At 34.4% G+C, this 11,950-nt stretch overlaps 1 long non-coding RNA gene across 1 annotated transcript; it reads left to right on the top strand.

Moving 5' to 3' along the window:
* The first annotated feature begins 4,691 nt into the window (after nt 1-4,691).
* LOC107058092 (uncharacterized) lies at nt 4,692-8,050 on the top strand. Its single transcript, XR_001471766.1, has 4 exons — nt 4,692-4,787; nt 6,928-6,978; nt 7,055-7,114; nt 7,930-8,050. It is a non-coding gene; the product is annotated as an uncharacterized lncRNA (long non-coding RNA).
* Nucleotides 8,051-11,950: the final 3,900 nt, after the last annotated feature.

Below are 11,950 nucleotides of genomic sequence, written 5' to 3'. Positions count from 1 at the left end.
AACAACATAGGCCAGTATGGCCATAATGTAGCTATACACCCCACATACTAGTCATCAAGCCTCTAAGAGTAGTAAATATTAGCGGAATAGGGCCCCAGCCTATCCATAAATATATATACAACAACTCTGGCAGCTACGGAGAAAAGGGGCTAGCCAACCAAATAAAAGTCAATCCTGCTGTTGAGGAGGTCTACTCAGTCATCTGTCAGGACAGGCATGCATGAATGTAGCGCCCCCAAGGCAATGGGGCGTCAGTACAAAATAATGTACAGAGTATGAAAGGGAATAGACTATGATGAGGTATCTTGATATACTGGAATAATCTGATAAATAAATCAAGGATAAGATAAGTGTACTGACCTACTCCTAAACCTAAACTTATCAAAAATAATAAAACAACAACCTAACCAAACCCCCATAAGCTCGGTAGGCACAAACAACACACAAGACCACCTACTCAGGCCCCCATAAGCCCGGAAGGTGCTAATCAACCTACATACCCCTATCGGTAGTCCCCTATCCCCGTAGGCAGTCACATAGCCCTATTATGCATTAATATTTCCCCGTAGGTAGCAGATAGCTCTCTTAGGCATCAACATAACTTATAGACAACTCATAGCCCTCTTAGGCAACAACATGACCCTGAAGGAAGCACATAGCCTTCTTATGCGTCAATATAGCCCTGTAGGCTACTCATAGCCCTTCTAGGCATCAATATAGCCCCGTAGGCAACTCATAGCCCTTTTAGGCATCCATATAGCCCTGTAGGTAGAACATAGCCTTTCTAGGCATAGATCAAATTCTTGCAGCTAACCACAATAGCCCCAAGGGCAACAATAACAATCCAATCGCTAAAAGCGAGTAATTTAGTTATAAGCAACCTATACAAATAGCCTCTAAGTCGTGTGCAACATAGTGACGCTACTAACTGAATAAGAATCCTGACAAGGGAGGATTCTATCAACTCGACCAGCCAACAATCAACAATCACGGCTACAAGTATATCAAGGATAACAACCCAAATACATTGCTTCTAAGCCTTAAGGAAACATGTCGCATAGATCAAATTCTTGCAGCTAACCACAATAGCCCCAAGGGCAACAATAACAATCCAATCGCTAAAAGCGAGTAATTTAGTTATAAGCAACCTATACAAATAGCCTCTAAGTCGTGTGCAACATAGTGACGCTACTAACTGAATAAGAATCCTGACAAGGGAGGATTCTATCAACTCGACCAGCCAACAATCAACAATCACGGCTACAAGTATATCAAGGATAACACCCAATACATTGCTTCTAAGCTTTAAGAAAACATGCCGTAAGTAGGGAATAGCCTTAACAAACCTTTTTCGCTGAATTCACGTGTCCTAATAACTTTAAACACAACTACCCTTGATACTATAACAAGGCAGGATCATAATCAACACAAACGAATAGAAGATACAACAAAAATCTGATAAAAGATATGTATTTCCGTCGCAAATTGCTATTTGCGACTTATCAAAGCTAGAGTCGATGAAAGAAGGGTCTTGCCTTGATTATAAGTTTGTAATACACCTCAAAACTTTAAAATATTCCCAAAAACTATTGTCCACACACCAAAGTACGATATACTAGGAAATCAATAAAATAAATTATACCATGTTGACTAGCTCAACGCGTAGAACAACTTTTGACAAGGACATAAGTCATGAAAATCAGTAACTTGGGTTTTCCTAGAAGTGGGTTTTGTAGGTTTTGTGAGTTTTCTGGTTCTTCACTATGGAAAATGAAGGAAAAATGAAGAAAAGTCGAAGAATATGTAATATATAAAGTTCCACCGACCTAGGGGACCCACCTCACCTGCCTGCTTGCGCAGTCTTGTGAAAATGGAAATATCTCTCTATTCTAAAGTCGTATGAACAAACGGGTTGATGCGTTGGAAACTAGACTCGTATACCTTCGATTCCATGGGTTGCGGGGACCATAAATATTAATACATTGGGAGAAAATGTATGTGACATTTGACCCAAATTTCAGACAAAAGGAATTTACGGTAACTTTCGCCAACTTTTATTTTGCCACTTACCTAACTTCAAAACTTGAGATACAACACTTGAACACTTAAAATATCACATAACACATCATTCTAAATTTATTATCCACCCTCCTGGTATTTCCACGAAGATACGAGTCAATTTATACGTTTCGAAAAGTTGGGGTGTTACAAGGGCGGTTGATGTGTGTCCTCTTGATTGGGAGAAATTTAATGTTGTGTTTTCTTAATAGGTACTTTCCACTTGAGATGAGGGAGACAAAGGTACTTCAATTCATCGACCTTCGTCAAGGAAATATGAGTATGAAGGAGTATTTGTTGAAGTTCACACAATTATCTAGATATGCTCTTACTACGGTTGCCAATCCTATGGCAAAGATGAGCAAGTTTATTTCGGCATAGTTCGAGATGGTGGTTAAGGAATGTCGTACCACTATGCTCATAAAATAAATGGAAATTTATCATCTAGTGATTCATTCTCAACATATTGAAGAGGAAAGGCTTAAGTAAATGTCTAGGGAGGGAAAGAGGTCCAAGACCAATTATGGTAACTTTTTACATTCGAGGCCTGATGGACATGGTCGTTCTACATTCTGACAAAGGTTTTCCGTTCTAGGTTCCTCCAATGCTCCGACTCCTAATGTAATACCCGAAAATTTCTACATAAAGAATCGAACAATTCTATATTTACTTGTAAAGTCATATCGGCTGATTCTTAAATTACCCATGTGTAAAGGTAAATTCTTTAGTGTGGAATGATTTTGGATACCAATTAAGGTCACTAGAAACTCCTAACACAAAGTAGAGTAGATAGTTTCCTTATCAATTAAGTTTTGATGTAAGATTCTACTTGGGTCAACTTCAAACAAATATATCTCTTATAATATAAAGAGTTACGTGGCCCATAAAATATAGAATTAAAGGTATTTTAATATACTTTCCAATGCCACATATTTTGCGTCAATCCAATATTTGGGTAAAAATTTATGACCATTTTAGTAACTGATACAGTGTAGTGACGAATTAGGCGATAGGAAAACATTAAATGGGGTCGTATTCATCTTTTTACATCCAAGAAAACCCTAAACACATTACTTGACTAATATAAGGCTCAAAACAATCAGATTTTCATCTTTTAATCCATCATTCGCTTCTCTCTCAAACCCTAGGGAAAAACCCTAAGGATAAAATCAAAGTAGATGACTCCATTCAAGATTCTTTCAATATTTTTCAAGATTCTTTTAATCTTTTTCAAGATTTTTCTTCAAGGTAAGTCCTTCTGCAAGAATTTCATTCTTTCTAACTCGAATTCCTCCATACAATTATGAATCACTCATGAAAATCATAATTCTTGTCCATAGAGATTTCAAGAAACTAGTTAAAGAATCTCAAGAAAGGTTTTCTTGATTGTTCTCCTTCAAGCTAGGGTTTCATGGCTTCTGATCAAGTTCTTCTTCAAGAATCTTCAGGATTCTTCAAAAACCTTGTTCTTCTAAATATGTAAGGCTATCATGGTGCTGGACTAGTTCGTCCTCACACCCTACATCTACTTTCAGATTAGTAAAAGAGTAATCTAGGATTCTTTCCCTAGATTTGAGTATTCTTGAGATAAGTTGATTTTGAGTTCTTGAGTTCATGTTTATTTTATAAAATTGTATTCCTAATTGTTAATTTTCTATATTGTTATAGAGATCCTCCAGTTGATATGTTCATGTCAATAATTCATAATGAACCCTATTTTGACTTATAAATTTTGGAAAGCTTTTTTTAAAGTCAACACTTGAGTTCTTAAACTGAGTTTTGAGAAAGTAAAGATGAGTTTTGAGAAAAGACTTTCTAAAATATGATTGGTATAACAATCGAGAATGCCATCAATGTATGAGCAGTATGGTATATAGATATACCATTAATGTTTATGCAGTATGATTTCCCGTGTCATCAATGATCATATTAAAATATAATTTTGATATCTTTTCGAAAGAGTTTTCAAATATGAATTGAGTAAGAGTGTAAGGGGACTATGTAATCCAAGAGTTATCAATTTTACATTGATAAAACAGAAATTGAGGTTTCTAAACTAGTTATGAGTTCAAAAGATATTTCAAGAGAAGTTACCTCTTTTAAGAGGGTAATTTGATCAACTAGCTCAAACTAGAGGAAGATTTATGTTTTATTCATTTGAGCATGAGTATATATACTATTGGGAGTAGTATTGAGCACCGATATTGGGGAGAGTTCAGAAAACTTACACTACAAGAAAAAGCTTTATTTATGACCAACATTTAGGGACAAGCTAATAATCTCGTCTCTAAAAGTATATGTATTAGGACGAGATTATATTTTGGTCCTTATTCATATACTTTATTGTGAAGGTACTAAATATGGTCCCTAAAGAACCATGTAACTGGTCCCAAATTATATAATTGAAGGCCCTGCAAGGAAGGATTGGGAGAAAGTGGCTCAAATTTAATAATAAATTATTTTTAAAACATAAAACTTTTCTTTTAACAAAATCTTAGGCGCCAAAACAAATTACTGTATATTGAAATAAATATTAAAAAGCTCTCTATTTTCTAAAATTGCAAAACGCTGCCCTAATCTCACATCTATCTCCATATCGCTCTTGCTTTTCCGTCGCAACCCTGTCCTAATCTCGGTGAAGGTAGTTTTCCATCGCAGCTCTGCCCTAAACTCGAGGCAGGTATCTTCTTCCTTGTGTCGTCCTAGCTCTGCTCGAGATAGAATTTCAGGTACGCCTCTTTTCCAGTCTGGTTACTCTTTTCTTCCATAAGTTGTATTGGTGGCATTTTTTTCTTGTTTTATTCTAGTTACTTTTTTTCCATTAGCTCTGCCCTAAATTAATGGCGTTTTTAAATTGGTTGAAGGCATTTAAACAGAATGTTAAGGACCAGTTTTAGTTTTCGTATATATGATTTCTTATTTTATGTTGAAATCCATGGTACAAATAGATTGTGGGACTTTGAAGCCAAAAATTACAAATTTAATATTTTGCTAGTGAAAGTGTAGTTTTGCTATAGAGATAAGTCCAAGCTAGTAGATGCCTGGATATATTTAAAAAATCAGTGCTTTACTTGTAGTGTTGACAGAGTACTAGTTGTTTTATGTAAACATCTATTTTTTTCATCAAAACTCTTAGACTCATCACTTAGGTGCTCAGTTCCATTGTCTTTTTCTCAACATGTTTATATGGAGTTGAACCCTATTCTTTACATGTTATATGACTTAATTTGAAGTTGTATTACGTGTTTGGCAATTTATTATTGAATCAATTGAATAGGTGTAGAGGCTGAATAGTCTTCGAATAATTCCGGAGTCGAAAGGGCCTTATTTTAAAGCCAAAATTTCAAAAGGGAAAATGAATTATCAATTAACCAAAAGGTACAAAGTGTTGTATTCTCTGCAACAAACAAATTCTATTGACGACTCACCTAAACAACAACAACAATTTATTAATTCGTCGGGCAAATTCCTATGACATAATTTTTTTATTTTCTTCTCAGTCGTTCTATGCCAACTTCCAATTTTTTTTGTTAATTTTTAGTGTTGTCAACCAACACAACAAGGTACTTTTAGTCATTCTGTGATTCTTCTATTTGATAGTCCTACAAAGGCTCATGCCTCACCTGAATATATAAGATCTTCAGTTCATGTCCTCCAGTTTTCTGTCACCTACAACTGAAATCCTATTGTTTGCAACAAGTACACTCTTATATGTAAGAAGAACACTCAAAAAGATCAAAGCAATTAGACATGTATTCTTTACCTGTTCGGCAATTATTCTGTCATTGGACGTCATATCAATGTAAGTATGTTACATGAAACAAAAAATTCTCTCATTACAAAGAAAGACCTATATATTCTGCCTATCATATAATATTTATACTTATTTTACAAGCACACTGTAGTACATTAAAGTAACTACTTCATAACAATACCCCTCGTACATTTTGTTGGAATGACTAATCACAATAGATCGAGATCATTAATCCTAGAAGTATATTCAGGATACATAGCTAGGATTATCCATTACAAAATATCTTGACAGCTTTAGGTTTGATGTTATTAACTTTTAAGCATGCTATATGTGCCTGTTTTGCTACTCGTAAAAGGATATCTCAAATTATATGTTTTATTATAGTGCTTCTTGTTTGCTTCTCTTGCCTGACCACTTTATAATTCCTTATTGCAATATATAATACATAGTTGTTTCTATATATACCAAATACTTCTGTTTTACCATTTTTACTTTGAATGAATCACTGTCCAGTTAACTTCTTCATTCCAATGCAGTGTTTTCCTCAGAGTTCTCATCCATCTAAGTAGACTGGTACATATGCCTGACTAACACTCTAAAAGAAGCATTATAAAGGTTACATGTAGCTCCATTGGTTCCATTAAACAATACAAAACTCTTGACCTATATACATTCTTTGCTGAGATGATTTTATGAATTTTCCAAAGCTGTTTTTTTTTCCGATTTGGTTACTCTTGTTCTTCTGCTTTCTTGTGTAGTTGAATTATTTTAGTTGTTGATTCTCCTTTATTTGTATGGTGTTTATTTCATTATATAAGTCGTGGAAGCACAATCTATATGTTGAACATTATATTATGACCTTGTTTTGACAGGATGTTTATAGATGCAATTTGATTATAAGTTACTTCAACAATGCCCCTCTTCTCGAATAGGAGGGGACTTGATACAAAAGTAGATTATTTAGCGGCCATACACTACATTTGTCTTTGTGTCACGATAAGAAACTTGAGCCATCATTATTTTCCTACTAATGAATTTCGTTAACATTAGAATCTAGTCCTGCCCGATTATTGGAACATTAACTTTTCTAATTAATTTTTCTTATGTTCTTGCAGATTTGTTGATGTTTATGGATAACACTTGATGAAATTTAGACTCCTTTTGAGGTGAACAATTTTATTATTCAAGTGTAAAATTTACATATATTTTTTTGGTAAGCAAATAATTGTACTTACCCATCAGGAAAACCACATTAAGCACAAGGTTGTTGCAAGATTGGGCAAACTACCCCAAACATTGCAGGTAGACTTATTTGCATAATAGTTCATACATGACTAGAGGTTAAAATATAAAGAACTAGTATATAGAAATTTGAATCTTCACTTGGATGTCTCTCAAGGTGTCGCATTTTCCTAGATAATTTCTTATGCATATTACCTCAGAAAAAGAGTTCTTGTGAAAATCTGCATATTACCTCAGCAAAAGAGTTCTTGTGAAAATGAATTTGATAAACTGTCGGTCAATTCTTGCCTTCTTTTGGAAATAGCCTTATTATTTTCTCTAATAAAATGTAATATACTTCAGCAGCTAAGCACATTTTATAGATATTTGCAATAATTGAATGACCTCTTGCATTTACCACAACCCACTCAATTTCCTCAGTCCATTTTGTTACAACTCTGCTCTGTTCATTCAAGTTGAATATTTCCACCAGATAATAGTAGAGTATTTGCAATGAAATAGTAGGTGATCAAGTGTTCCTGGATGGTCTAAACAGAGAAAGCCTGCCATGTCTTTGATATCAGTCCACTTTGCAATCCTGTCTTTAGTATGTAGTCTTCCATGTAGAGCCAAGAACAAAATGAATATTCACGTAGAAGCACCATAATTGTCACACAAGCCTTCTCCATGAGCATTTAGGGTAGATACCTCTAATCTGCAGATACATGTTATGTGTAGCAAACTATTCATTTGCATAATATTAGGTTCTGTACGCCTATTTATTCCATATACTTTGCAGCTTTAAGGATTTTTTTTCACAAGCCAACATGCTTATGTTGGTGTATATTATTATACCAATCATTATTTAACGTCATCTCAAAATTTTGTACTTGCAGATTTTGAAGATTGAAGTTACAAGTCAAGATGCAAGTTTAGAAGATGCACAAACTCATTATTATTTTGCTATGAATGTTATGGAATACTTGATATTATAGTCTAGCTAAGATGTTAGCTAAGTTTTTTCTTAGCTATATATATTATCTCTTTGTATTGAGATTTTCAGTAGTAATTCAATATTTATTTATTGAATTTATTTTTTTGTGATATCGAGCTTCTAGAACCAATGGTGGTTAATTAGAGATTAGAATTATTGTTCGTCTCTAATGGTCAATCAAAGACTAGAAATGTTCCTCTCTTAAGGATATATAAGACCAGAAACATTACTAGTCTCTAAATGATATCTAAGACCACACTGTTTTCGTCGCTAAAGAGTACAAGGACCAGGTTGATGCTAGTTGCTAAAGACTATTAACGACTAGAAAGTAAAAAATTTAATTAAAATAAATCTTATTAACGACTAGAAAGTAAAAATTTTAATTAAAATAAATCGTCTATTTGAGACCAGAAATGTCGTCTTTAAAAGCATGTAACGACCAACATTTTCTCTCGTCCCAAAATACATATAACGACCAGCTAATGAAACCCGTCGTAGTTAACCTTTAGCGAAGGAAGCTATTAGGACGGGTGGCGACCAGCCTTTTTCCTTCGCAATAGATCATTTGGGACCAGATTTGGACATTTAGGGACAAGATTTCCCTTCCTTAGAGGCTGTTTTTCTTGTAGTGTTACAGCCCCCATAAACCATTTATGCTAACATGGATAAGAGATCATACTTTTAAGATGATTGCTTATTTCTTTTTAAGCATAGCTTAGTGGATCCACTTAGTTGATGTGTCTTATATCCCGGTAAGGTATATGACAGTTCTGGCAGCAATGGGGAGATGTTGTATCATTATGTAGCTCATTGTGATGGTTGTCGCTTAGAGAATCTCTCAATAAAGTTAAAATGTATTTTTATATATCATTTATTATGTTGAGTTCTGAGATGAGGAAATATGTTGTAAAGTTTTAAATGATTTAACGCCTTTATTTCTTTACATTCAGCTTGAGCACATTGTTATCTATTGCAGTCATTTCTTTCACTTATTTGTTATTCAACTCTATTACATATTCGTACATTCAATGTACTGATGTCTTTCGACCTGCATCGTTTAGTAATGCAGACACAAGTTATTAGGATCCTCAACAACAGTTTGTTGAGATCACTTCATCCGCTCGTCAGCTTTAGAGTAAGACCTCCTTGCTTCTGAAGGACTCCTGTTTTGTGAGTTATTAGTAATAGTTTTTGAGGAGTCGTGGGTCTCATCCCAATAATCATATTTATACAGTAGAGGCTTCATAGATAGACAATTTTGGAGGGTCTTTCAGTTTCATATGCTTTATTTAAAACTTATGTTTCCTACTCAGTATATTCAACAAAGTTTTGAGATTCAGTAAACCTTTTTAAAAGAAAAATGTTTCTTTCAATTTGATTCTTGAGAGTTAGCCACGTCCAGGTTGTAGGCTCAGGTCGTGACAAACTTGTTATCAGAGCCCAAACTTTAAGGGTCCTGGGTGTCTATGAAGCCGTGCCATTATGATCTTATTTATAGTTGTGAGGGCGCCACTTCTATAAATGAGGGACTATAGACATTTAGGAAAAGTTTCCATTCTTTCATACTCTAAATCGAGCAGTAGAACTATGCCATAAAGAGTTCATTCAAACTCGTGCTTTCCTCATATCCATTCGACTACCCCTCATACTAAAGGTTGTTCAAAAGTAAATCCCAATATCATTATGGATGAGTTATTCTTAGCCTAAGTCTTGAGGAAGTCATGAGACTCCAGAGGAGCTTAAGAGAAGCTAATGAGTCAGTTAAGTGTTAAGTTTCGAAGGAATGCACTCATGTTCATATTAATCATGCGTTTAAGCTAAAAGTGAGATGTACTCTCTTCTCTGTACCTTTTTCCAATCTAGATCCTTATGAGGAAGTGTGTTTTAGAGCTTGGGTAATATTCTCACTTGAAATGGTAGCATGAGTTACAAGATTATGAGCAGTAGTAGTGAAAGTGCCTAGAGTTTGAGGAAAGTATGCAAAGGTGCAGTATGCAGAGGTTCAGTAATCTAAGAAAGTGAAATGGTATTTTGGCAAGCTATGTTTCTATATAGTAAGTTATTAATGATGGGTTTTCTCTTATGGGTAGACTAAGGAGTGATAAGTTTGTGAAGACTTCATGATAGGAGGTAGAGTAAGATTTGCAAGTTAGGATGAGTTAGAGAATACTTCGTCTAGAAAAGAATTTATGATGATGAGTCATTGTTTTAGTAACGACCAAGTATATGTGTTAAATAGAAGAGCAAGAGTATTAATGAGGTGATAGATCTATGTCAAACTTATGATTTTGAGGAAGAGCACATAATATTTAGAGGGTTACAAAATTTTATTAGGAAATGATGTATAGCGATTGGGTAAATATTACTTATGTTGTAAAAAGGAATGTGACGGTAGTCTGTAAATAAATAGGTTGTGAGATAAAACTTTACTACTTTTCATGAGGTCTTAGTAGGTGAGTGTTTCTTAATTTTATCTAGTACTTCTAAGTTTGTATAGTAAGCGAGTAATCATATTGATATCCAGGTTTAGTAATAAACATTAAGATTGAATTTGAGATGAGTGTCGTGATCAAAAGAATGGAAATATGAGGGTGATGATGTTAGTCTTGAGATTTTATCTAGTGGACTTAACATAGAATAGGTGGGGAATTAAGATCTTTACTGCAATAAATATGAGTGGTACAAGTGAGAGATCTTAACTTTTAGATAAGGACAGTGAAGTGTGGCTAAGTCATAAGAGTAACACGAGCATTAAGAAGTGTACCTAAGATTGTATGTAATCAGACTAGGTTCCAATTAAGTTAATGATTTTTCATGTGTGCCAAGATAGTATATTTGAGTTGTCAATGTGGAATAAGTTGATGCAAGTATTATTTTTCCTTAAGAGTTAGATGAAGCAGTCTTATAAGCCAATGAGAAGAGGTTAATAGAAGCATCTTAAAAAGTGGTCTTAGAAGGAGTCTTAGTACCTGCTTATGGAGAGTTCAGTAGCCATGGAATGAGCCTTTCCCGAGTATTAGAGTAAATGGAATGTAGATCAGTTTAGAGATGATCATAATAGATCCATGGCTTTAGAGTGTAAACTCCAAACCTAAGGGGGAGATGATAAGATTAGAAATCAATTCAATTGTGGACGATGAGATAGTGATGTCTTCAGAAAGAATTTTAGAGATATATCAATCTGTTCATAATTTTGCATATTCCTCAAGCGAAGCTATTTCAACATCATGGTAATGTTTCCTAATATCATAATTGTGTCTATGATCTATGCTCATACACTATAGAGAGATTCACATCTATGCTCAGTTTCCAGAATGAGGGAAAAGACTTTAACCCATTAACCTCGAGCTTAATCCATAACGTTGTGGATATCAGCCTCATGATATGAACCTATTAATATAAGTATTCATGTCTCATAGTATGTTCAGTCTCACAAGTTCATTATTTACTCTCAATGGCTAGCAACATAATGTTATGCCATGAATATTCTTATATCAGAATTCTCGAATGAATCATGCTTCTGATCTTTCGCCCTAAAGCCCTTTTAGTAATCCTTTTTAGTTTTGGAGAGTGGTTTTGTTGGTAGTAGTTGTTTGATGATAGAAGAGAGGATTACTATTGCTATTGTGATAGTGATGGCGTGTTTATTCCATTTAAGAGTATGAATATGGAGGAAGAAGGATATAAGGCTTCGCAATGAGTACTATGCCAACTTTCTGGTGGTAATGCATGAAAGTTAAGTTGGTAGAGATGATGAGAGGATGAGAAGTTCTTAGAAAGTGGGTTAGTAGAATTCTATGCAGTGGTTAAGGTTCTAAGCTTGAATATGGTGTTGTTAACATGTGGATAATGTGTGATACATTAGGTGTTTTGTGATATGAGCTTAAGGTTAGCTAAATGTAGCGGTAAGTAGTAGTGTTCTT

The sequence above is a fragment of the Solanum tuberosum genome, unplaced genomic scaffold (genome assembly GCF_000226075.1).
Source record: "Solanum tuberosum cultivar DM 1-3 516 R44 unplaced genomic scaffold, SolTub_3.0 scf00437, whole genome shotgun sequence".
Taxonomy (NCBI): domain Eukaryota; kingdom Viridiplantae; phylum Streptophyta; class Magnoliopsida; order Solanales; family Solanaceae; genus Solanum; species Solanum tuberosum.
This window is presented reverse-complemented; position numbering and strand designations above follow the sequence as displayed.